This window comes from Salvelinus namaycush, chromosome 2 (genome assembly GCF_016432855.1).
Source record: "Salvelinus namaycush isolate Seneca chromosome 2, SaNama_1.0, whole genome shotgun sequence".
Classification (NCBI taxonomy): domain Eukaryota; kingdom Metazoa; phylum Chordata; class Actinopteri; order Salmoniformes; family Salmonidae; genus Salvelinus; species Salvelinus namaycush.
In genome coordinates, this window is record NC_052308.1 from 17,098,271 (window position 1) to 17,123,967 (window position 25,697).

General features: G+C 45.3%; 1 protein-coding gene across 2 annotated transcripts in view; it reads left to right on the forward strand.

Annotated features, from left to right (window-relative positions):
- The window catches only part of LOC120059464 (endothelin-converting enzyme 1-like), a 53,028-nt gene that overhangs the window by 1,858 nt on the left and 25,473 nt on the right, over positions 1-25,697 (forward strand). The gene's annotated exons all lie outside the window — the stretch shown is intronic.

The following is a 25,697-nucleotide window of genomic DNA, read 5'->3' on the forward strand; positions in this document are numbered from 1 at the left end:
ACCAGCAACCTTTAGGTTACTGGCCAACGCTCTTAACCATTATGCTCACGCCCCCATCCAACCTTTTCTAATTTATCTCTATCATACTGAGACAATCCATCCTGAGGATTATCCAGCATTTCAAAAATCATGTCAACAGTAACACCTGTTACTCCTAATAACTGTTGCCATATCCACAATAATCTTCAACCTGGCATTTCAGTTTTCCATAACCCAAGCCGTGTTGATAACCTTTCCAATGAAAGCTATGAAGTCAATTTTATTTACTAGCAAAAGTGTCCTTTGACACAGCACATTTGTGGAAACAAGATTTCTGAACAGGCCTCAAAACCATGTCAGGACTAGTAGAAGCACCAGTTCTGACACTAGGTCCACTTACTACGGGAGAAACCATGGTAGCTCCATCAGTCCGCCTATAGTTCTACCAATCTGTTTTACAGCCTCTGCATATGAGAAATCATGATTCTTTATCTCTGGGCCTCTCCTGCCTCTCTCTGCACCTGGCATCCACCAAATGTTGCACTGTGTTCCACCCCACAATTACAACACTTAGCCTTCACATTATTCCCCCACTCCATACTTTTCTTTTCTTTACAGTGAGCAGCTACATGTCCCAATCTTTGGCATTTAAAACACCACAATGGGGATGGAATAAATTCTTGGATATTCAAACTTTGACGCTCTTTCCTACAAATCAAACTTTTGGTCTCAAACACTATGCCTCCCTTCATATTTTATTTAATATCGTCTATTGGACATAGATAGTGGGACCCCAGAAATGATTCTCCTCAACATAGCATACACTCCATGGACATGGCTTTTGATCTTCTTCCGATTGAGAGTTTCCATTTGAAGAATCTTCTGCTGCTGACCACAGAATATTATCAGTCTACCATTTCCAATGAACCAGACTAGTTTTACTTCACCTAAACTCAGCAAAAAAATAAACATCCTCTCACTGTCAACTGTGTTTATTTTCAGCAAACTTAACATGTGTAAATATTTGTATGAACATAACAAGATTCAACAACTGAGACATAAACTGAACAAGTTCCACAGACATGTGACTAACAGAAATTTAATAATGTGTCCCTGAACAAAGGGGGTCAAAATCAAAAGTAACAGTCAGTATCTGGTGTGGCCACCAGCTGCATTAAGTACTGCAGTGCATCTCCTCCTCGTGGACTGCACCGTTCTTGCTGTGAGATGTTACTCCACTCTTCCACCAAGGCACCTGCAAGTTTCTGGAAATTTCTGGGGTGAATGGCCCTAGCCCTCACCCTCCGATCCAACATGTCCCAGATGTGCTCAATGGGCTTGAGATCCGGGCTCTTCGCTGGCCATGGCAGAACACTGACATTCCTGTCTTGCAGGAAATCATGCACAGAACGAGCAGTATGGCTGGTGGCATTGTCATGCTGGAGGGTCATGTCAGGATGAGCCTGCAGGAAGGGTACCACATGAGGGAGGAGGATGTCTTCCCTGTAACGCACAGCGTTGAGATTGCCTGCAATGACAACAAGCTCAGTCCGATGATGCTGTGACACACTGCCCCAGACCATGACGGACCCTCCAAATCGATCCCGCTCCAGAGTACAGACCTCGGTGTAACGCTTATTCCTTCGATGATAAACGTGAATCCGACCATCACCCCTGGTGAGACAAAACCGCGACTCGTCAGTGAAAAGCACTTTTTGCCAGTCCTGTCTGGTCCAGCGACGGTGGGATTGTGCCCATAGGCGACGTTGTTGCCAGTGATGTCTGGTGTGGACCTGCCTTACAACATGCCTACAAGCCCTCAGTTCAGCCTCTCTCAGACTATTGGGGACAGTCTGAGCACTGATGGAGGGATTGTGTGTTCCTGGTGTAACTCGGGCAATTGTTGTTGCCATCCTGCACCTGTCCTGCAGGTGTGATGTTCGGATGTACCGATCCTGTGCAGGTGTTGTTACACGTGGTCTGCCACTACGAGGATGATCAGCTGTCTGTCCTGTCTCCCTGTAGCACTGTCTTAGGCGTCTCAAAGTACGGACATTGCAATTTATTGTCCGGGCCACATCTGGAGTCCTCATGCCTCCTTGCAGCATGCCGAAGGCACGTTCATGCAGATGAGCAGGGACCCTGGGTATCTTTCTTTTGGTGTTTTTCAGAGTCAGTAGAAAGGCCTCTTTAGTGTCCGAAGTTTTCATAACCTTAATTGCCTACCGTCTGTAAGCTGTTAGTGTCTTAACGACCATTCCACAGGTGCATGTTCTTCTTGTTCATTGTAAAGGGTTTAAACTCTGTATCCCATGCTTGTTCAATGAACCATAAACAACATCTGTGAAGTTATTTGGATTTGTATGAATTATCTTTGAAAGACAGGGTCCTGAAAAAGGGCCGTTTCTTTTTTTGCTGAGTTTATTTCTTTCTTTACGTTAATAGGATAGGGTGTAGATGCGGCCCTGTGGTCACATCAAACACCATCACAACTTTACACTCCAACACATCATTACTCGTTTCCCATCTTCACCCTCACGCTCTCTGCACTAGAAGCATCACTGCTTTCAGTAGCATGGTTTCTCTTTTTCCTGTTACTGTCCTTGACACTCATTCTCCCGACCCATATCCTCAGAACTATCAACCATAATGATCGCATTTAAGCGCAGCTGTTACTTCTCCAACCTTCTCTCCATATCCTCCATCACAGCATCTTCACTAATCACACGTCGGCAAACTGCACTTCCTGATTTGGCCTCATTTTAGATTTGGTTCATTAAGAAATGCTAACAGCCATGGTTGAATTCAAACATGAGTTGGTTTCGGGGTGTGGTTTGATGTGGGTGTCTCTTGTATGTGTTCGCAGGTGGGAAGAGTTAGACAAATTATTTAGCCAATTAGCTTCAGCCAGCTGGTGTGCAACTGTGGAAAAATGTATTTGACTTTGGATAGCCTATCTCCGGGGCTAGCTACAGACCGTTAATAGATTGCCCAATGTACTGTAAATGAGACAATATTTTCATGTTGCACACTTTTTTGTTTTCTTATTAAATGCTTTCAATATTTGTATATGCATTTCCACAATTTCTAGTTGGCTTGAGGTTTTTTAAGTAATTGAAATTTGGAGCTATTGGAATTTTTACATTGTCCCATGTACATTGTGTAATTTACCGATGGTTCCTAACTAGCCCCATAGGGATATCCAAAGTTAACCCAAATTTACCACAGGCATTACGATTAGGTCGTGTGCAGCTGCAATCAGAATGTATGATTACTTATGTGCTGCCAGCTGTGGGCATGTGGGCAGGATTAATACAAACCCAACCTTCATACAGTATACTTTGTGATGCAGTCACGAGCACAAGTCTCTGTTTTGGATGCAACTGACTTTATGACCAAAATTAACCTATTTACACTTTGTAGTCAATTTTGACAGTAGAATAAATGTTGCTGACTCATATCAATGCCACACAGGCTTTCAACATGCGAAGTTGTATTTTAGAGTCAGTTTCTCTTTAAATCTCACATCATTCAGATCAAATATTTCTCCATAGGTATTCTCATGTAAAACCTGGAAGGTAGCCTACATGATGTCTCTCATTCATTGAGCAGTAGACTTTATTGCTTTTTGTGGGAAGTTTTTTTTGTGTGGCGATTTTAGGGTTATGTCCCTGACATCATATCTAAACTAAACTACAGTATTGTTTAACTGTACACATGACTGCATAAGGGTTCTGTAATGAAAATCATGAAGGGACACCAAGTTCATTGTGTCCTTTGACAAGGATGTGGGAATCACATTATCCAGGAGTTTTGTGATGGTTTATAGGGGATGGGTGGGGTTGAAGTGTTATAAAGGTTTAACTAACTCTACAATCATTGCTTTATTAACGCTTGAATCATTAAAAATGTTATTTACTGACATTAAAGCTGTTATTGGAGTCATTATTTGGGGATTTAATGCAGTATCTTTATGATGATAATGATGTTGGGGACACTGTGTGTGTGCATATATATTTATTTTTATATATATATTTTATATATATATATATATATATTATAATATATATATATATTTTATAATATATATATATATATTTTATATATATATATATATATATTTTATATATATATATATATATATTTTATATATATATATTTTATATATATATATTTTATATATATATATATATATATATATATATATATATTATAATATATATATTATAATATATATATATATATATATTTTATATATATATATATATTATAATATATATATATATATATATTTTATATATATATATATATTATAATATATATATATATATATATTATATATATATATATATATTATAATATATATATATATATATTATATATATTATATATATATATATATTATAATATATATATTATAATATATATATATATATATATATATATATATATATATATATATATATTATATATATATATAAAGAGAACAGCGTATGAGAGGACGCACCTGGGTGTCAGAATTTGCAGAACCTCTAAGTCTTATTGATTTTATGTTCTGGGCTAATAAGGGTTATCCTATAGTTTTGAATGTTTAGCTTGTGTTGGAGAAAACCCCCACATACTGCGAGTTGCCGGCTGATAAGGATATTTGTTTTCAGTCGGTACCTGACAGTATCAGGGTGTTTTTTCCAAAGGAAACATGCAGAGAAAGCCCATGATCCCTATGGCCCATGATCCCTCGGAGTAGCTCTGTGATTTTAAAACAAAAGCAGTTTAAGACAATTATAGAAAAATATTAAGAACACATTCATTAGACTCCTAGTAAGTCTACATGCAATGTAGGGCACATGCAGTGAAGTTCACCAGTACCGGTTTAATTAACCTACATTCTAGGGGTGTAACGGTTAACTAAATCCACAGTTTGGTACATACTGTACCTCGGTTTTTGGGTCACGGTTCACAGAAGGAGGGAACACATTTTTATTACATTTACAGTTGAAGTCTGAAGTTTACATACACTTTAGCCAAATACATTTAAACTCAGTTTTTCACAATTCCTGACATTTAATCAAAGTAAAACTTTCCTGACTTAGGTCAGTTAGCATCACCACTTTATTTTAAGAATGTGAAATGTCAGAATAATAGTAGAGAATTATTTATTTAAGCTTTTATTTATTTCATCACATTCCCAGTGGGTCAGAAGTTTACATACACTCAATTAGTATTTGGTAGCATTGCCTTTAAATTGTTTAACTTGGGTAAAACGTTTTGGGTAGACTTCCACAAGCTTCCCACAATAAGTTGATGAATTTTGACCCATTCCTCCTGACAGAGCTGGTGTAACTGAGTCAGGATTGTAGGCCTCCTTCACATTTGGGATGGTGTTCTTCGGCTTGCAAGCCTCCCCCTTTTTCCTCCAAACATAATGATGGTCATTATGGCCAAACAGTTCAATTTTTTTGTTTCATCAGACCATAGGACATTTCTCAAAAAAGTACAATCTTTGTCCCAATGTGCAGTTGCAAACCATAGTCTGGATTTTTTTATGGCTGTTTTGGAGCAGTGGCTTCTTCCTTGCTGAGCGGCCTTTCAGGTTATGTCGATATAGGACTCATTTTACTGTGGATATCGATACTTTTGTACCTGTTTCCTCCAGCATCTTCATCAAGGTCCTTTGCTGTTGTTCTGGGATTGATTTGCACTTTTCGCACCGAAGTACGTTCATCTCTAGGAGACAGAACGTGTCTCCTTCCTGAGTGGCATGACGGCTGCGTGGTCCCATGGTATTTATACTTGCGTACTATTGTTTGTACAGATGAATGTGGTACCTTCAGGCATTTGGAAATTGCTCCCAAGGATGAACCAGACTTGTGGAGTTCTACAATTTTTTTCTGAGGTCTTGGCTGATTTCTTTTAATTTTCCCATGATGTCAAGCAAAGAGGCACTGAGTTTGAAGGTAGGCCTTGAAATACATCCACAGGTACACCTCCAATTGACTCAAATGATGTCAATTAGCCTATCAGAAGCTTCTAAAGCCATGACATCATTTTCTGGAATTTTCCAAGCTGTTTAAAGGCCCAGTCAATTTAGTGTATGTAAACTTCTAACCCACTGGAATTGTGATACAGTGAAATAATCTGTCTGTAAACAATTGTTGTAAAAATGACTTGTGTCGTGCACAAAGTAGATGTCCTAACCGACTTGCCAAAACTATAGTTTGTTAACAAGAAATTTGTGGAGTGGTTGAAAAACGAGTTTTAATGACTCCAACCTAAGTTTATATAAACTTCCGACTTCAACTGTAACTGCAGTAGATCACTGCATTTCATACATACCGCATCCCATGAACCAAGGTTCCATACCTTATGGTTCGAATAGGTAGGTGACAGTTAGAGACTTACTACATTACTTTTATTAATGACTTGGCCATTTCAGGAATTCAGTTCCTTATGTAAAGGAACATCAGTAGTTTAATAAAATATGTAGGACAGGCCTACCTATCTCTCAACTGGCTTCACATGTAGGGACGATCACTTATAGGCTGCAGTTTCCGTGACCTGCTTGTAACCCTGTTAACTCCGGAAAGGTAGGCCTACAGGTCTTAGAACAGGTGTGGAGAACTCATTCGGACAGCTTGGTAAGATAAAATATCAACTGAATGGTATTTTCCCTCACTACTCTTGTCCAGCACATTATCATGATCTCCAGATATGATGCTTAACTTGTAAGTAAGATCAACAGAGATTTCTTGCCATAGTCACACTGTGTTTTGGAGGGTGACTAAAATGTTGTTTGATTAATACATTTGGAGAGAAGAAATCTTTAAACCTTTACACTTGTGGGAATTGGCCTATATGTTGAAAAACAAATGATAGTCCCACTAAGCGCAAACCAGATGGGATGGTGTATCGCTGTGGTAGCCATGCTGGTTAAGTGTGCCTAAATTATAAATAAATCACAGACAGTGTCACCAGCAAAGCACCATCACACCTCCTCCTCCATGCTTCACAGTGGGAACCACACATGCGGAGATCATCCGTTCACCTACTCTGCATCTCACAAAGACACGGCGGTTGGAACCAAACATCTCAAATTTGGACTCAACAGACCAAAGGCCAAATTTCCACCGGTCTAAACTCCATTGCTTGTGTTTCTTGGCCCAAGCAAGTCTCTTCTTATTATTGGTGTCCTTTAGTAGTGGTTTCTTTGCAGCAATTTGACAATAAAGGCCTGATTCATGTAGTCTTCTCTGAACAGTTGATTATGAGATGTGTCTGTTACTTGAACTCTGAAGCATTTATTTGGGCTGCAATCTAATGTACAGTTAATTTCAGATTTCTGAGGCTGGTAACTCTAACGTATCCTCTGCAGCAAGGGTAACTCTGGGTCTTCCTTTCCTGTGGCGGTCCTCATGAGAGCCAGTTTCATCATAGCGCTTGTTGGTTTTTGCGACTGTGCTTGAAGAAACTTTCAAAGTTCTTGAAATTTTCCGTATTGACTGACCTAAACCTTAAAGTAATGATGGACTCTTGTTTTTCTTTGCTTATTTGAGCTGTTCTTGCCATAATATGGACTTGGTCTTTTACCAAATAGGGCTATCTTCTGTATACCACCCTTACCTTGTCACAACACAACTGATTGGATCAAATGCTTTAAGAAGGAAAGAAATTCCACAAATGAACTTTTAACTAGGCACACCTGTTAATTAAAATGCATTCCAGGTGACTACCTCATGAAGCTGGTTGAGAGAATGCCAAGTGTGCAACGCTGTCATCAAGGCAAAGGGTGGCTACTTTGAAGAATCTCACATTTGTTTAACACTTTTGCTTACTACATAATTCCATATGTGAAATGCATTATTTCAACGTGTTGATGTCTTCACTATTATTCTACAATGTAGAAAATAGTAAAAATAAAGAAAAGTCCTTGAATGAGTAGGTGTGTCCAAACTTTTGACTGGTACTGTAAATGTGCACCCATCTCAGTGAATACTGAGCGGAGGCCTAGACTAAAAGCAAATTTATGCTTGACCCGAAATGTGGTCGGAAGCTCCATATGGAGTGTGTGACGCAATTGCGGCTCCTCCAGAGGAATGAAGAGGCCAAATCGAGCTCTGTACCGCAATGCCGTGACGGTAGGTGGGGGCGGTACATCCTGTATAAACACAAACTCACTTTCTTGACAACTTCCTTCAGAACAGCTCTGCACTGCTCCGCGAATCGCAAGAAGTATGAATGCCATGACTTCTGCAGAGGCCCTACCATCGTAAATGCTGCATGGCCAATGCAGATGTCAGATTGACCATGCCACGCCTAGATGCACAATGCACTTCTCTCTCCCATCAATTTGTGCACATTAATTGTTTCATAACTTCATTGTGTGAATTGTTTGCGTTTGATTGTTAGTGTCTATCGATTCCACATTACATATATCACCAGTAGTACATTTACCGTTAATTACTATAATTTCTAATCTACAATGTTTGTTTGGTTACGGTAATTTCTGGTAATGCATTAAATATATTATCATTCCAGTCTTTTACCGTTCTTGTCAGAGTGGACACAATGTTTGCAACGTGCATAACCTATGCTACACTTGTGAGAAATAAGTATTGGTTTATTTTATTCCTTTTAGGAGTTTTTTTTGTCAATTTAGTCTTTGTCAGGAGCACTCCAAACAAAAGACAATGTTGAGTAAGGACGCACACCTGATTACACATAGAAGTAGGTTTATAGGTTACCTGGCCTGCGTGCAAATGTTGGCATATAAATGTGCCCATTTGGAGATCTGATAGTATTTCTGATTGGATTAGGGCACCACCACTAATGAGCTCTGGAGCTTTTGAAAGTAATGTTTTCTTCACCCCAAACAGCAAGCAAACAAAATGTTTGTTTTATATATATTGAGAATGACAATAGTTCCTCAATGTATTTAAAAAAAATGTCATGTTCTGATCCAGTGGTAAATAGGCCTACCTGATTACTTCTTATCAGTGCTTGACTTGGACTGAAATAGGTTCCGGTACTCATTTTGGGTGCTGGTAGTGTTTATATTTAGGTGCAGGAGCTTCACAATACTTTTGAGCTAATATTCTATAAGATGAAGAGGAGCTCAAGCAGTAGAACATTTAAGGTGCTTGTACTCAGCTCTCGTGAGCTCCTGCCCAATTCAAGCACTGCTTCTTATCCTTTGCGAAAATAGCCTACAGTCCCGAGCTCACTGGCATGGGAAACTGTAGCATACAGTCCAGGCGTAGACAATGTGATTTATAGGATATTTATTTTTGTCGGGATATTTTCTATTTGCAGACTGCAATGTTTTTATTTGTTGGCTGTATGTAGGTTATTTTTACATAGTGGGCAATGGCAATAGAAGTTACGTTTTAGGTTTGTATAATTTTTATTTAGATTTGAATAGTATTTTGATTATAATAAATGAAATTAAACTATTCCACAAAAATGTGCATATGGAAACCATAACTGGCATGCAGATTGGTAGAAATTGTATGCGCATTTTACATTTACTGTACTTATCGCCGCATTTGTTGGCCGAAATCTGAAAGTACTCTGGATACATTCAGTAGCATAAGAATATTCCTGGAAAATGTGTGGTAGGTGCTAGAGGTCGACCGATTTATGATTTTTCAACGCCGATACCGACTATTACCAGCCTGTTCAACCTCTCCTTCGTATCATCTGAGATCCCCAAGGATTGGAAAGCTGCCTCGGTCATCCCCTTCTTCAAAGGGGGAGACACCCTGGACCCAAACTGTTACAGACCTATATCCATCCTGCCCTGCCTATCTAAGGTCTTCGAAAGCCAAGTCAACAAACAGATCACTGACCATCTCGAATCCCACCGTACCTTCTCCGCTGTGCAATCCGGTTTCCGAGCCGGTCACGGGTGCACCTCAGCCACGCTCAAGGTACTAAACGATATCATAACCGCCATCGATAAAAGACAGTACTGTGCAGCCGTCTTCATTGACCTGGCCAAGGCTTTCGATTCTGTCAATCACCGTATTCTTATCGGCAGACTCAACAGCATTGCTTTCTCAAATGACTGCCTTGCCTGGTTCACCAACTACTTCTCAGATAGAGTTCAGTGTGTCAAATCGGAGGGCCTGTTGTCCGAACCTCTGTCAGTCTCTATGAGGGTACCACAGGGTTCAATTCTCGGGCCGACTCTTTTCTCTGTATATATCAATGATGTCGCTCTTGCTGCGGGTGATTCCTTGATCCACCTCTACGCAGACAACACCATTCTGTATACATCTGGCCCTTCTTTGGACACTGTGTTAACAAACCTCCAAACGAGCTTCAATGCCATACAACACTCCTTCCGTGGCCTCCAACTGCTCTTAAACGTTAGTAAAACTAAATGCATGCTTTTCAACCGTTCGCTGCCTGCACCCGCACGCCCGACTAGCATCACCACCCTGGACGGTTCCGACCTAGAATATGTGGACATCTATAAGTACCTAGGTGTCTGGCTAGATTGCAAACTCTCCTTCCAGACTCATATCAAACATCTCCAATCCAAAATCAAATCTAGAGTCTGCTTTCTATTTCGCAACAAAGCCTCCTTCACTCACGCCGCCAAACTTACCCTAGTAAAACTGACTATCCTACCGATCCTCGACTTTGGCGATGTCATCTACAAAATAGCTTCCAATACTCTACTCAGCAAACTGGATGCAGTTTATCACAGTGCCATCCGTTTTGTTACTAAAGCACCTTATACCACCCACCACTGCGACCTGTATGCTCTAGTCGGCTGGCCCTCGCTACATGTTCGTCGTCAGACCCACTGGCTCCAGGTCATCTACAAGGCTATGCTAGGTAAAGTGCCGCCTTATCTCAGTTCACTGGTCACGATGGCAACACCCACCCGTAGCACGCGCTCCAGCAGGTGTATCTCACTGATCATCCCTAAAGCCAAAACCTCATTTGGCCGCCTTTCCTTCCAGTTCTCTGCTGCCTGCGACTGGAACGAATTGCAAAAATCTCTGAAGTTGGAGACTTATATTTCCCTCAACAACTTTAAACATCTGCTATCTGAGCAGCTAACCGATCGCTGCAGCTGTACATAGTCCATCGGTATATAGCCCACCCAATTTACCTACCTCACCCCCATACTGTTTTTATTTATTTACTTTTCTGCTCTTTTGCACACCAGTATCTCTACTTGCACATGATCATCTGATGATTTATCACTCCAGTGTTAATCTGCTAAATTGTAATTATTCGCTCCTATGGCCTATTTATTGCCTACCTCCTCATGCCTTTTGCACACATTGTATATAGATTCTCTTTTTTTTCTTTTTTTTCTTCTACTATGTTATTGACTTGTTTATTGTTTACTCCATGTGTAACTCTGTGTTGTTGTCTGTTCACACTGCTATGCTTTATCTTGGCCAGGTCGCAGTTGCAAATGAGAACTTGTTCTCAACTAGCCTACCTGGTTAAATAAAGGTGAAATAAATAAATAAATATATAATAATGATTGGAGGACCAAAAAAAGCCGATACCGATTAATCGGCCGATTTAAAAAAAAAAATAATAATAATAATTAAAATAAAAAATATTTAATTTTTAATAATGACAATTACAACAATACTGAATGAACACTTATTTTAACTTAATATAATACATCAATAAAATCAATTTCGCCTCAAATAAATAATGAAACATGTTCAATTTGGTTTAAATAATGCAAAAACAAAGTGTTGGAGAAGAAAGTAAAAGTGCAATATGTGCCATGTAAAACAGCTAACGTTTAATTTCCTTGCTCAGAACATGAGAACATATGAAAGCTGGTGGTTCCTTTTAACATGAGTCTTCAATATTCCCAGGTAAGAAGTTTTAGGTTGTAGTTATTATAGGAATTATAGGACTACTTCTCTCTATACCATTTGTATTTCATATACCTTTGACTATTGGATGTTCTTATAGGCACTTTAGTATTGCCAGTGTAACAGTATGGCTACCGTTCCTCTCCTCGCCCCTACCTGGGCTCGAACCAGGAACACATCGACAACAGCCACCCTCGAAGCATCGTTACCCATCGCTCCACAAAAGCCGCGGCCCTTGCAGAGCAAGGGGAACAACCATCTCAGAGCGAGTGGCGTCACCGATTGAAACGCTATTAGCGCGCACCCCGCTAACTAGCTAGCCATTTCACATCGGCTACACCAGCCTAATCTCAGGAGTTGATAGGCTTGAAGTCATAAACAACTCAATGCTTGAAGCATTGCGAAGACCTGCTGGCAAAACGCACGAAAGGGCTGTTTGAATGAATGCGTACGAGCCTGCTGCTGCCTACCATCGCTCAGTCAGACTGCTCTATCAAATATTAAATCATAGACTTAATTATAACATAATAACACACAGAAATATGAGCCTTTGGTCATTAATATGGTCGAATCCGGAAACTATTATTTCGAAAACAAAACGTTTATTCTTTCAGTCAAATACGGAACCTGTAACGTCCTGACCAGAGTTCTTATGTGTTTTGCTTGTTTAGTGTTGGTCAGGATGTGAACTGGGTGGGAATTCTATGTTGTGTGTCTAGTTTGTCTGTTTCTGTGTCCAGCCTAATATGGTTCTCAATCAGAGACAGCTGTCAATCGTTGTCCCTGATTGAGAATCATATATAGGAGGCTTGTTTTGTGTTGGGATTTGGTGGGTGATTGTTTCCTGTCTCTGTGTTTTGTCTGCACCAGATAGGGCTGTCTCGGTTTTCACATTTGTTATTTTGTTACTTGTTAGTAGTGTTACCGTTTATTCGTCTATTAAACATGTTGAACACTAGCCGCGCTGCATTTTGGTCCTCTCCTTCATCCCAGGAAGAAAACCGTGACAGAATCACCCACCAAACTCGGACCAAGCAGCGTGGAAACAGGCAGCAGCGACAGCAGCAGCGGTACCAGGAGGAATGGACATGGGAGGAAATTCTGGACGGAAAAGGACCCTGGGCAGAGCCAGAGGAGTGTCGCCGCCCCAAAGCAGAGCTGGAGGCAGCAGAAGCGGAGAGGCGGCATTATGAGGCGCTAGCAAGGCAGAGCGGCTGGAAGCCCGAGAGGCTCACCCAAAAATTTCTTGGGGGGGATAAAGGGGAGTGTGGCGAAGTCAGGTAGGAGACCTGCGCCAACTTCCCGGGCTTACCGTGGAGAGCGAGAGTACGGGCAGACACCGTGTTGTGCGGAAGAGCGCACGGAGTCTCCTGTACGTGTGCTTAGCCCGGTGCGGGTTATTCCACCTCCCCGCACTAGCCGGGCTAGAGTGAGCATTGAGCCAAGTGCCATGAAGCCGGCTCAAGATATCTGGCCTCCAGTACGTCTCCTCGGGTCGGTGTACATCGCACCAGCCTTACAAATGGTGTCCCCGGTTCGCCAGCATAGCCCAGTGCGGGCTATTCCACCTCGCCGCACTGGCAGGGCTACGGGGACCATTCAACCAGGTAAGGTTGGGCAGGCTCGGTGCTCACGAGCTCGTGTACTCCTTCACGGTCCGGTATATCCGGCGCCACCTTCCCGCCCCAGCCCAGTACCAACAGTGCCTACACCACGCACCAGGCTTGCAGTGCGTCTCCAGAGCCCTGTTCCTCCTCCACGCACTCTCCCTGTGGTGCGTGTCTCCAGTCCGGTACCACCAGTTCCGGCACCACGCACCAGGCCTACTGTGCGCCTCAGCAGGTCAGAGTCGGCCGTCTGCCCAACGCCGCCTGCACTGCTCGTCTGCCCAGCGCCGCCTGCACTGCCTGCCTGCCCAGCGCCATCTGAGCCGCCTGCACTGCCTGCCTGCCCAGCGCCATCTGAGCCGCCCGTCTGCCCCGCGCCATTAGAGCCGCCCGTCTGTCCCGAGCCATTAGAGCCGCCCGTCTGTCCCGAGCCATTAGAGCCGCCCGTCTGTCCCGAGCCATTAGAGCCGCCCGTCTGTCCCGAGCCATTAGAGCCGCCCGTCTGTCCCGAGCCAGTAGAGCCGCCCGTCTGTCCCGAGCCGCCAGCCAGTCCCGAGCCGCCAGAGCCGCCAGCCAGTCAGGAGCCGCCAGAGCCGCCAGCCAGTCAGGAGCCGCCAGCCAGTCAGGAGCCGCCAGAGCCGCCAGCCAGTCAGGAGCCGCCAGAGCCGCCAGCCAGTCAGGAGCCGCCAGAGCCGCCAGCCAGCCAGGAGCCGCCAGAGCCGCCAGCCAGTCAGGAGCCGCCAGAGCCGCCAGCCAGTCAGGAGCCGCCAGCCAGTCAGGAGCCGCCAGCCAGTCAGGAGCCGCCAGCCAGTCAGGAGCCGCCAGCCAGTCAGGAGCCGCCAGCCAGTCAGGAGCCGCCAGCCAGTCAGGAGCCGCCAGCCAGTCAGGAGCCGCCAGCCAGTCAGGAGCCGCCAGCCAGTCAGGAGCCGCCAGCCAGTCAGGAGCCGCCAGCCAGTCAGGAGCCGCCAGCCAGTCAGGAGCCGCCAGCCAGTCAGGAGCCGCCAGAGCCGCCAGCCAGTCAGGAGCCGCCAGAGCCGCCAGCCAGTCAGGAGCCGCCAGAGCCGCCAGCCAGTCAGGAGCCGCCAGAGCCGCCAGCCAGTCAGGAGCCGCCAGAGCCGCCAGCCAGTCAGGAGCCGCCAGAGCCGCCAGCCAGTCAGGAGCCGCCAGAGCCGCCAGCCAGTCAGGAGCCGCCAGAGCCGCCAGCCAGTCAGGAGCCGCCAGAGCCGCCAGCCAGTCAGGAGCCGCCAGAGCCGCCAGCCAGTCAGGAGCCGCCAGAGCCGCCAGCCAGTCAGGAGCCGCCAGAGCCGCCAGCCAGTCATGAGCCGCCAGCCAGTCATGAGCCGCCAGCCAGTCATGAGCTGCCCTCCAGTCAGGAGCTGCCCTCCAGTCAGGAGCTGCCCTCCAGTCAGGAGCTGCCCTCCAGTCAGGAGCTGCCCTCCAGTCAGGAGCTGCCTTCCAGTCATGAGCCGCCTTCCAGTCATGAGCCGCCTTCCAGTCATGAGCCGCCTTCCAGTCATGAGCCGCCTTCCAGTCATGAGCTGCCTTCCAGTCATGAGCTGTCTTCCAGTCCGGAGCTGCCTCTCTGTCCTGAGCTGTCTCCTCTATCTAGGGGGGACCTTTGTGAAGGTTCCTAGACCAGGGTCGGGGGCGAGGGTCGCCACTCAAAGGACGCTAAGGAGGGGGACAAAGACAATGGTGGAGTGGTGTCCTCGTCCTACGCCGGAGCCGCCACCGCGGACAGATGCCCACCCAGACCCTCCTCTTGAGTTTTAGGGGTGCGTTCGGAGTCCGCACCTCAGGAGGGGGGTACTGTAACGTCCTGACCAGAGTTCTTATGTGTTTTGCTTGTTTAGTGTTGGTCAGGACGTGAGCTGGGTGGGAATTCTATGTTGTGTGTCTAGTTTGTCTGTTTCTGTGTCCAGCCTAATATGGTTCTCAATCAGAGGCAGCTGTCAATCGTTGTTCCTGATTGAGAATCATATATAGGAGGCTTGTTTTGTGTTGGGATTTGGTGGGTGATTGTTTCCTGTCTCTGTGGTTTGTCTGCACCAGATAGGGCTGTCTCGGTTTTCACATTTGTTATTTTGTTACTTGTTAGTAGTGTTACCGTTTATTCGTCTATTAAACATGTTGAACACTAGCCGCGCTGCATTTTGGTCCTCTCCTTCATCCCAGGAAGAAAACCGTGACAGAATCACCCACCAAACTCGGACCAAGCAGCGTGGAAACAGGCAGCAGCGACAGCAGCAGCGGTACCAGGAGGAATGGACATGGGAGGAAATTCTGGACGGAAAAGGACCCTGGGCAGAGCCAGAGGAGTGTCGCCGCCCCAAAGCAGAGCTGGAGGCAGCAGAAGCGGAGAGGCGGCATTATGAGGCGCTAGCAAGGCAGAGCGGCTGGAAGCCCGAGAGGCTCACCCAAAAATTTCTTGGGGGGGATAAAGGGGAGTGTGGCGAAGTCAGGTAGGAGACCTGCGCCAACTTCCCGGGCTTACCGTGGAGAGCGAGAGTACGGGCAGACACCGTGTTGTGCGGAAGAGCGCACGGAGTCTCCTGTACGTGTGCTTAGCCCGGTGCGGGTTATTCCACCTCCCCGCACTAGCCGGGCTAGAGTGAGCATTGAGCCAAGTGCCATGAAGCCGGCTCAAGATATCTGGCCTCCAGTACGTCTCCTCGGGTCGGTGTACATCGCACCAGCCTTACAAATGGTGTCCCCGGTTCGCCAGCATAGCCCAGTGCGGGCTATTCCACCTCGCCGCACTGGCAGGGCTACGGGGACCATTCAACCAGGTAAGGTTGGGCAGGCTCGGTGCTCACGAGCTCGTGTACTCCTTCACGGTCCGGTATATCCGGCGCCACCTTCCCGCCCCAGCCCAGTACCAACAGTGCCTACACCACGCACCAGGCTTGCAGTGCGTCTCCAGAGCCCTGTTCCTCCTCCACGCACTCTCCCTGTGGTGCGTGTCTCCAGTCCGGTACCACCAGTTCCGGCACCACGCACCAGGCCTACTGTGCGCCTCAGCAGGTCAGAGTCGGCCGTCTGCCCAACGCCGCCTGCACTGCTCGTCTGCCCAGCGCCGCCTGCACTGCCTGCCTGCCCAGCGCCATCTGAGCCATCCGTCTGCCCAGCGCCATCTGAGCCATCCTTCTGCCCAGCGCCATTAGAGCCGCCCGTCTGTCCCGAGCCATTAGAGCCGCCCGTCTGTCCCGAGCCATTAGAGCCGCCCGTCTGTCCCGAGCCAGTAGAGCCGCCCGTCTGTCCCGAGCCGCCAGCCAGTCCCGAGCCGCCAGAGCCGCCAGCCAGTCAGGAGCCGCCAGAGCCGCCAGCCAGTCAGGAGCCGCCAGAGCCGCCAGCCAGTCAGGAGCCGCCAGAGCCGCCAGCCAGTCAGGAGCCGCCAGAGCCGCCAGCCAGTCAGGAGCCGCCAGAGCCGCCAGCCAGTCAGGAGCCGCCAGAGCCGCCAGCCAGTCAGGAGCCGCCAGAGCCGCCAGCCAGTCAGGAGCCGCCAGAGCCGCCAGCCAGTCAGGAGCCGCCAGCCAGTCAGGAGCCGCCAGCCAGTCAGGAGCCGCCAGCCAGTCAGGAGCCGCCAGCCAGTCAGGAGCCGCCAGCCAGTCAGGAGCCGCCAGCCAGTCAGGAGCCGCCAGCCAGTCAGGAGCCGCCAGAGCCGCCAGCCAGTCAGGAGCCGCCAGAGCCGCCAGCCAGTCAGGAGCCGCCAGAGCCGCCAGCCAGTCAGGAGCCGCCAGAGCCGCCAGCCAGTCATGAGCTGCCAGCCAGTCATGAGCTGCCCTCCAGTCATGAGCTGCCCTCCAGTCAGGAGCTGCCCTCCAGTCAGGAGCTGCCCTCCAGTCAGGAGCTGCCCTCCAGTCAGGAGCTGCCCTCCAGTCATGAGCTGTCTTCCAGTCATGAGCTGTCTTCCAGTCATGAGCTGCCTTCCAGTCATGAGCTGCCTTCCAGTCATGAGCTGCCTTCCAGTCATGAGCTGCCTTCCAGTCCGGAGCTGCCTCTCTGTCCTGAGCTGTCTCCTCTATCTAGGGGGGACCTTTGTGAAGGTTCCTAGACCAGGGTCGGGGGCGAGGGTCGCCACTCAAAGGACGCTAAGGAGGGGGACAAAGACAATGGTGGAGTGGTGTCCTCGTCCTACGCCGGAGCCGCCACCGCGGACAGATGCCCACCCAGACCCTCCTCTTGAGTTTTAGGGGTGCGTTCGGAGTCCGCACCTCAGGAGGGGGGTACTGTAACGTCCTGACCAGAGTTCTTATGTGTTTTGCTTGTTTAGTGTTGGTCAGGACGTGAGCTGGGTGGGAATTCTATGTTGTGTGTCTAGTTTGTCTGTTTCTGTGTCCAGCCTAATATGGTTCTCAATCAGAGGCAGCTGTCAATCGTTGTTCCTGATTGAGAATCATATATAGGAGGCTTGTTTTGTGTTGGGATTTGGTGGGTGATTGTTTCCTGTCTCTGTGGTTTGTCTGCACCAGATAGGGCTGTCTCGGTTTTCACATTTGTTATTTTGTTACTTGTTAGTAGTGTTACCGTTTATTCGTCTATTAAACATGTTGAACACTAGCCGCGCTGCATTTTGGTCCTCTCCTTCATCCCAGGAAGAAAACCGTGACAGAACCGTTCCGTATTTTATCTAACGGGTGGCATCCCTAAGTCTAAATATTGCTGTTACATTGTACAACCTTCAATGTTTTGTCATAATTATGTACAATTCTGGCAAATTAATTACGGTCTTTGTTTGGAATAAATGGACTTCACACAGTTCGCAACGAGCCAGGCGGCCCAAACTGCTGCATATACCCTGACTGCTTGCACGGAACGCAAGAGAAGTGACAGAATTTCCCTAATTATAAGAAATTCATGTTAGCAGGCAATATTAACTAAATATGCAGGTTTAAAAATATATACTTTTGTATTGATTTTAAAGAAAGGCATTGATATTTATGGTTAGGTTTGGTGCAACGACAGTGCTAAATCATCACCTGTTTGGCGAAGTAGGCTGTGATTCGATGAGAAATTAACAGGCACCGCATCGATTATATGCAACGCAGGACACGCTAGATAACTACACATGGTTGATGATATTACTAGTTTAACTAGTGATTATGTGAAGATTGATTGTTTTTTATAAGTTTAATACTAGCTAGCAACTTACCTTGGCTTCTTGCTGCCCTCGCGTAACAGGTAGTCAGCCTGCCACGCAGGCTCCTCGTGGAGTGCAATGTAAGGCAGGTGGTTAGAGCGTTGGACTAGTAACCGGAAGGTTGCAAAAACGAATCCCCGAGCTGACAAGGTAAAAATCTGTTGTTCTGCCGTTCCTAGGCCGTCATTGAAAATAAGAATGTGTTCTTAACTGACAGAAAAATGACAAGGGTTTGAGTGAGCGGATTAACTGGGAAATGTGAAGCACATATTTGGACTCATGTATTTGGCTTGCTTGTATGACATCAAAGCGGTATTTAATATAATCCTCAACTTCTCATCTTTCAAAATACATAGAGTCCTCTTAATTTACAGCATTTCCTTCACTCCAGACAACAAAGCATTTTCAAACGTTGCCCAATTAGTGGGAGGGATGGGGGCAACTTCTTGTTGCGTGCTGTGCTCAAGTTCAGAACAACTGTCAGTCAAAACCCATACAATTAAAGCACTTATCAGTACCCAGATTTGCCATTTCCAACCCAGGTACGAGTGTAAAAGGTTAAGGAGATTGAAGGAAATCTGTTACTCATTTGTCAGTCATGAAATTAATTTAATAGATGGAGAGAATAATCTTCTTTGTTTTTTGCAATCCAGGGATAGCTATGTTTACGCCAAATGAACAAGATGCCAATGTCAGCCGTGGAACAAAACCGCATAATCTTCTGTCATAATCCATAGACATTTTGCCTTGTGAAACTGAAAATTCTTAGCAAATTGTGGTCCTAGCCATGCATGCCCACATCCCAGAAACACATACCCAAATACTTGCACAAACACACACTCCCCTTACACATGATTCCTGCTTACAAGCTAAAATTAAAGCAGGAAGTACCAATGACTCGCTCAATATGGAAGTGGTCAGATGATGCGGAGCGGGTCGAGAGTTTCAAGTTCCTTTGTCTCCACATCACCAATAAACTATAATGGTTCAAACACACCAATACAGCCGTGAAAAGGGCACAACAACACCTTTCCCCCTCAGGAGACTGAAAAGATTTTGCATGGGTCCCCAGATCCTCAAAAAGTTCTACAGCTGCACCATCGAGAGCATCCTGACCGGTTGCATCACCGCCTGGTATGGCAACTGCTCGGCATCAGTGGGACCAAGCTTCCTTCCATCCAGGACCTACAGTGGCAAGAAAAAGTTTGGTTGAGGTTATTGCTGCCAAAGGAGGGTCAACCAGTTATTAAATCCAAGGGTTCACATAATTTTCCCACTCTGCGCTGTGAATGTTTACACAGTGTGTTCAATAAAGACATGAAAACGTATAATTATTTGTGTGTTATTAGTTTAAGCAGACCGTGTTTGTCTATTGTTGTGACCTAGATGAAGATCAGATCAAATTTGATGACCAATTTATGCAGAAATACAGGTAATTCCAACGGGTTCACATACTTTTTCTTGCCACTGTATATGACTAGGCGGTGTCAGAGGAAGGCCCAAAAAATTGACCCAAGTCATAAGACTGAACTCTCTGTTACCGCACGGCAAGTGGAACCAGAGCGCCAAGTCTAGGACCAAAAGGCTCCTTAACAGCTTCTACCCCCAAGCCGGAAGACTGCTGAACAATTAATCAAAATGGTCACCTTTGTTTTTACACTGCTGCTACTCTCTGTTTATTATCTATGCATAGTCACGTTACCCCTACCTACATGTACAAATTACCTTGACTAACCTGTGCCCCCGCACATTGACTCTGTACCGGTACCCCCTGTATATAGCCTGGTTAATGTTATTTTATTGTTACTTTTTTATTTATTATTTATTATAATTTTTTACTTTAGTTTATTTTGTAAATATTTTCTTACCTCTATATATTGTCGTGTCTTTGGCATCATTAAATTGAAGACTGTTATTTTATCAAATCAATTCTCTAATTATTATTACGTGATTAAACTAATCATGTAAATGTAATTAACCAGGAAGTCGGGGCACCAAGGAAAATCTTCAGATTACAAAGTTATAATTTTCCGAATATAACTCTTCAGATGTTTTAATATCTGATCAATTAGTCTTCTAATTAATGAATTATTCTTTACCTCACGTTAGTCTCATTCCAAACGTCATAAATTGTTGGTTATCTGCACGAACCCAGCCTTTACTATGAATCATCCATACACCAAATGTCTTAATCATTTATTTACTAAATAACTAAATAATCACAGAAACGCATAAACAAACAGTAGATATGGTTACAAGGAAATGATAGGGTAGGTTCCCTAAGTGGGCTAAGCCGATATGACGGCTCGGTGGACAAAGGGAAGTGGATGTGGACTGAGAAGGGCGGGAAAGACAGAGACACTACACAGTTGATAATTATATTAATTGAAATGCTAATCCTTTGCACATGAACGCTCATTCATTCGGGAATAATTGCAATCAATATATATTTACGCTCAGTGTGTCGTAATGATCTCTGTTGGAATCTTCCGTCTTTCTGTTGGAAAGTTCATCCAAGCGTCTCTGCTTCCCTGGAGTCTTTCATGGTTAGAATGGATACTTCAGAGTACCATTCAGAAATGTTCTTATAGAATAGATGTTTCGGCGGTTGTCGGTCTTCGCATCTCAGGTTCACATAATTTCTAGCTGCAGAATAGTAATTAGTATCAAAGATGTGCTCTTATTCTGTCGGGATCGATAGTCTCAGAGTTTAACCATTTCCACCCATGTAGCCAATGCTCCACGTGGTATGGTTAGGAATTCAACAACCATTACAACCTTAGCTTATACTGAGGTTTTTGTGGTCTCTACTCAACCTTCGCCCCCTCAGCTGACCGAGGTACGCGTAGTCTGAAGAGGATTTCTTCAGGTGGGGGTTTTATTCGTAACAGTAGAAAAGGGCTGTCCCATGAGCCAGATCATGTCTGTGCTCCTGGGGGCGGGCCAATGACTTAGTTAAACTTTAAAGGGAATACAGTTCTCTCACATTAACGGTTTAACATAGCATCACATCATTTCACAAATAGTTTAATCTTTACTCATTTATTTTATACAATAATTAGACGCAAACCTCAACGTAGGCTCCTGTATAAACAGAGTTATGGTAATGTGGCTGTGTTGTCTTTCATGAGGTCACGAACATGAAACAAAACGGATCGGGTCGTCGCTGGCTTCTCCACTGACCGTTTACACATTCTCCAAAACATGGATATTGTTCAGTTCTCAAGTTCTGTGATGTAGAATAAATTCCTTTGTTTTCTCTATGTGTCTCTTTCTGCAGGGGGAGAGAGTCTCCTCCAGGAATTTACGACCTGAGATAACAGAACCTGGGTGTAGGAGAGGAGAGAGGGGGAAGGCACTCGCTATACCCAAAGAGGGCCACGTCATGACATTATTGAACTACATTGTTGGTTAAGGGCTTGTAACTAAGAATTTCATGGTAAGGTCTACACCTGTTGTATTTGGCGCATGTGATAAATACAATTTCACCTTGCCCTTAACTGCACATACAGAACTAACATCAACAGCATGCATCCCAGTCTTTCCTGGTTGAGGATTGACGAGAGATTACCTGCTTCTCTTCTAGTTTTTATGAGAAATATTACTGTGATGAAAATTCCATATTGTCTGCACAATCAAATCAAATTCAGCTCAGACACCCATACATACCCCACAAGACATGCCACCAGGGGACCATTCACAGTCCCCAAGTCCAAAACAAATTCATGGCAATGCACAGTTTTATACAGAGCCATGATCGCATGGAACTCCCATCTTCAATTACTCAAGCATACAGCAAAATGACCCTTTAAAAACAGATCAAACAACAACTTGTCACGCCCTGACCTTAGAGATCCTTTATATGTTTCTATTTTGGTTTGGTCAGGGCATGAGTTGGGGTGGGTATTCTATGTTCTATGTTGTGTATTTCTTTGATTGAGAACCACACCCGGCCAAACACAGAGGCAGCTGTCTATCGTTGTCTCTGATTGAGAACCATACTTAGGTATCCCTTTTTCCATCTGTCGTTGTGGGAAGCTGACTTTGTCACTTTGTAAAGTGACTAGGCAACAGGATAGATGATGAACAGTAGCAGCAGCGTATGTGAGGAGTCAAAAGAGTTAGTGCAAAAAGGGTCAATGCAGATATTCCGGGTAGCTATTGGTTACTATTTAACTAACTATTTAGCCTTCTTATGGCTTGGGGGTAGAAGGTGTTCAGGGTTCAGTTGGTTCCGGACTTTCTGCATTGGTACCGCTTGCCATGCGGTACCAGAGAGAACAGTCTATGACTTGGGTGGCTGGAGTCTTTGACACTTTTTCAGGCTTTCCTCTGACACCACCAAGCAGTTGCCATACCAAGCGGTGATGCAGCCAGTCAAGACGCTCTCAATGGTGCAGCTGTAGAACTTTTTGAGGATCTGAGGGCCCATGCCAAATATTTTCAGCCTCCTGAGGGGGAAGAGGTGTTGTGCCTTCTTCACAACTGTGTTAGTGTGTGTGGACCATGATAATTCCTTAGTGATGTGGACACCGAGTAACTTGAGGCTCTCGACCCGCTCCACTACAGCCCTGCTGATGTGGATGGGGGCATGCTCTGCCCTCCGTTTCCTGTAGTCCACGATCAGCTCCTTTGTCTTTCTGACATTTGAGAGAGAGGTTGTTGTCCTGGTACCACACTACCAGGTCACTGACCTCCTCCCTATAGGCTGTCTCATCATTGTCATAGATCAGGTCAACCACCTTTGTGTTGTCAGCAAACTTAAAATGTGTTTGAGTCGTGTGTGGCCATGCAGTCATGGGTGAACAGGGAGTACAGGAGGGGACTAAGCACGCACCCCTGAGGGGCCCCCGTGTCCTGGATCTTGGACAGGAAGTCCAAGATCCAGTTGCAGAAGGAAGTATTCAGTCCCAGGGTCCTAAGCTTAGTGATGAGCTTGGAGGGCACTTTGGTGCAGCATTCTGACGTAGTTGTTCCTCTTTTCCAGGTAGGAGAGGGCAGTGTGGAGTGCAATAGAGATTGCGTCATCTGTGGATCTGTTGGGGCAGTATGCAAATTGGAGTGGGTCCAGGGTGTCTGGGATGATGGTGTTGATATGAGCCATGACCAGCCTTTCAAAGCATTTCATGGCTACCGATAGTCATTTAGACAGGTTACCTTGGCGTTCTCGGGCACAGGGACTATGGTGGTCTGCTTGAAACATGTGGGTATTACAGACTGGGTCAGGGAGAGGTTGAACATTTCAGGGAAGATTTTCTTAGTATGCGTTCTGGTAATCCGTCTGGCCACACAGCCTTGTGAATAAAAACCTGTTTACAAGTCTTACTCACATTGGCTACAGAGAGCGAGATTACACAGTCATCTGGAACAGGTGGTGCTCTCATGCATGGTTCAGTGCTGCTTGTCTCGAAGCGAGCATAGAAAGAAATTAGCTCATCTGGTAGGCTCGTGTCACTGGATAGTTCTCGGCTGGGTTTCCCTTTGTAATCCATGATAGTTTGCAAGCCCTGCCACATCCGACAGGCATAGTAGGATTCGATCTTAGTCCTGTTTTGACAGTTTGATGGCTCATCAGAGGTCGTAGCAGGATTTCTTATAAGCATCCAGATTAGTGTCCCACTCCTTGAAAGTGGCAGCTCTAAGCTTTAGCTCAGTGCGGATGTTGCCTGTAATCCATGGCTTCTGGTTGGGATATGTACATACGGTCACTGTGGGGACGACGTCATCGATGTACTTATTAATGAAGTACGGTGACTGATGTGGTACATTCCTTAATGTTATCGGATGAATCCCGGAACATATTCCAGTCTGTGCTAGTGAAACAGTCCTGTAGCTTAGCATCCGCTTCATCAGACCACTTGTTTGAGTTTTTTCTTGTAAGCAGGAATCAGGAGGATAGAGTTGTGATCAGATTTGCGTTTCGTTTCTGTGTGTGGAGTAAAGGTGATCTAGAGTATTTTCGCCTCTAGCTGCCCATGTGACATGCTAGTAAAAATTAGGTAAGACAGGCCACAAGGAGCACCGCCACTGGATGTACATTTTCTTGTTTGCTTATGGCCCTCTACAGCTCGTTAATACCAGCATCGGTTTGTGGTGTTAAATAGACAGCTACAAAAAATATAGATGAAAACTCTCTTGGTAAATAGTATAGTCTGCAGCTTATCATGAGGTATTCTAACTCAGGCGAATAAAACCTTGAGACTTCCTTAACATTAAAGATCAGCACCAGCTGTTGTTAACAAAGAGACACACACCTCCCCTTAACCTTACCCGAAGCTGCTGTTTGGTCATGACGATGCATAGAAAAAACAGTATGTTATCCATGTCCTTGTTCAGCCAAGACTCCAAGAAACATAGGATATTACAGTTCTTCAGGGAGCCCGCTTGTTTAACTCTCTTGCGCCGTCTCTTCCTCTTTCAAGTCCTGGGGATTAGGGGCTTGGTCCGGAATGAGCAGTATATTGCCGACTTGTTGAAGTAGAAATCTTAATCCAAATCGAGGTTAGTGATCGCTGTTCTGATGTCCAAAGTTATTTTCGGTCATAAGAAATTATGGTGGAAATATACAAAAATAAAAAAGTTAAGATCAGGGTAAAAACACACAAAATAGCAGAATTGGTCAGGAGCCCGTAAAACGGCAGTTATCCACTGCAGCGCCATCTTCTTCCACATACAGTAGTAGGCATTATGATGCTAAGAACTGAAGCTCACTTTAGTCTGAAAATGTACTTGAAAACCACTAAAAATAAGTGGTTGCTACAGAAGTCGTCTCCCAGTCTTTTTCTCATCCCTCTCATCACCTCTGTGTGTCTCCCTCCATCTCTCTCTCTCATCAGAATGGTCCCTCCACAGGGTGATGATAGGATTGAGCAGGACCTTGTTAAGGAGAGCCAAGTATATCAGTGTGGGCGTTGGTGGGCATGTTTTATGAGTGGCCTTGTGGAGGTTAACAGAACATTGGTGGCTGTCCGCTGTGCTGTTCAGGCCTTGTGATACTGCCGGTAGATTTGACTGGCCCTGTCCGTGTACTAGAAAGCTGGGTTTGGTTTGGTAGGAGTGGAGTCTGCAGTTTTGCTGTAGGCTGGTGTAGCAGTTACAGCTGCCTATTTGGTGTCT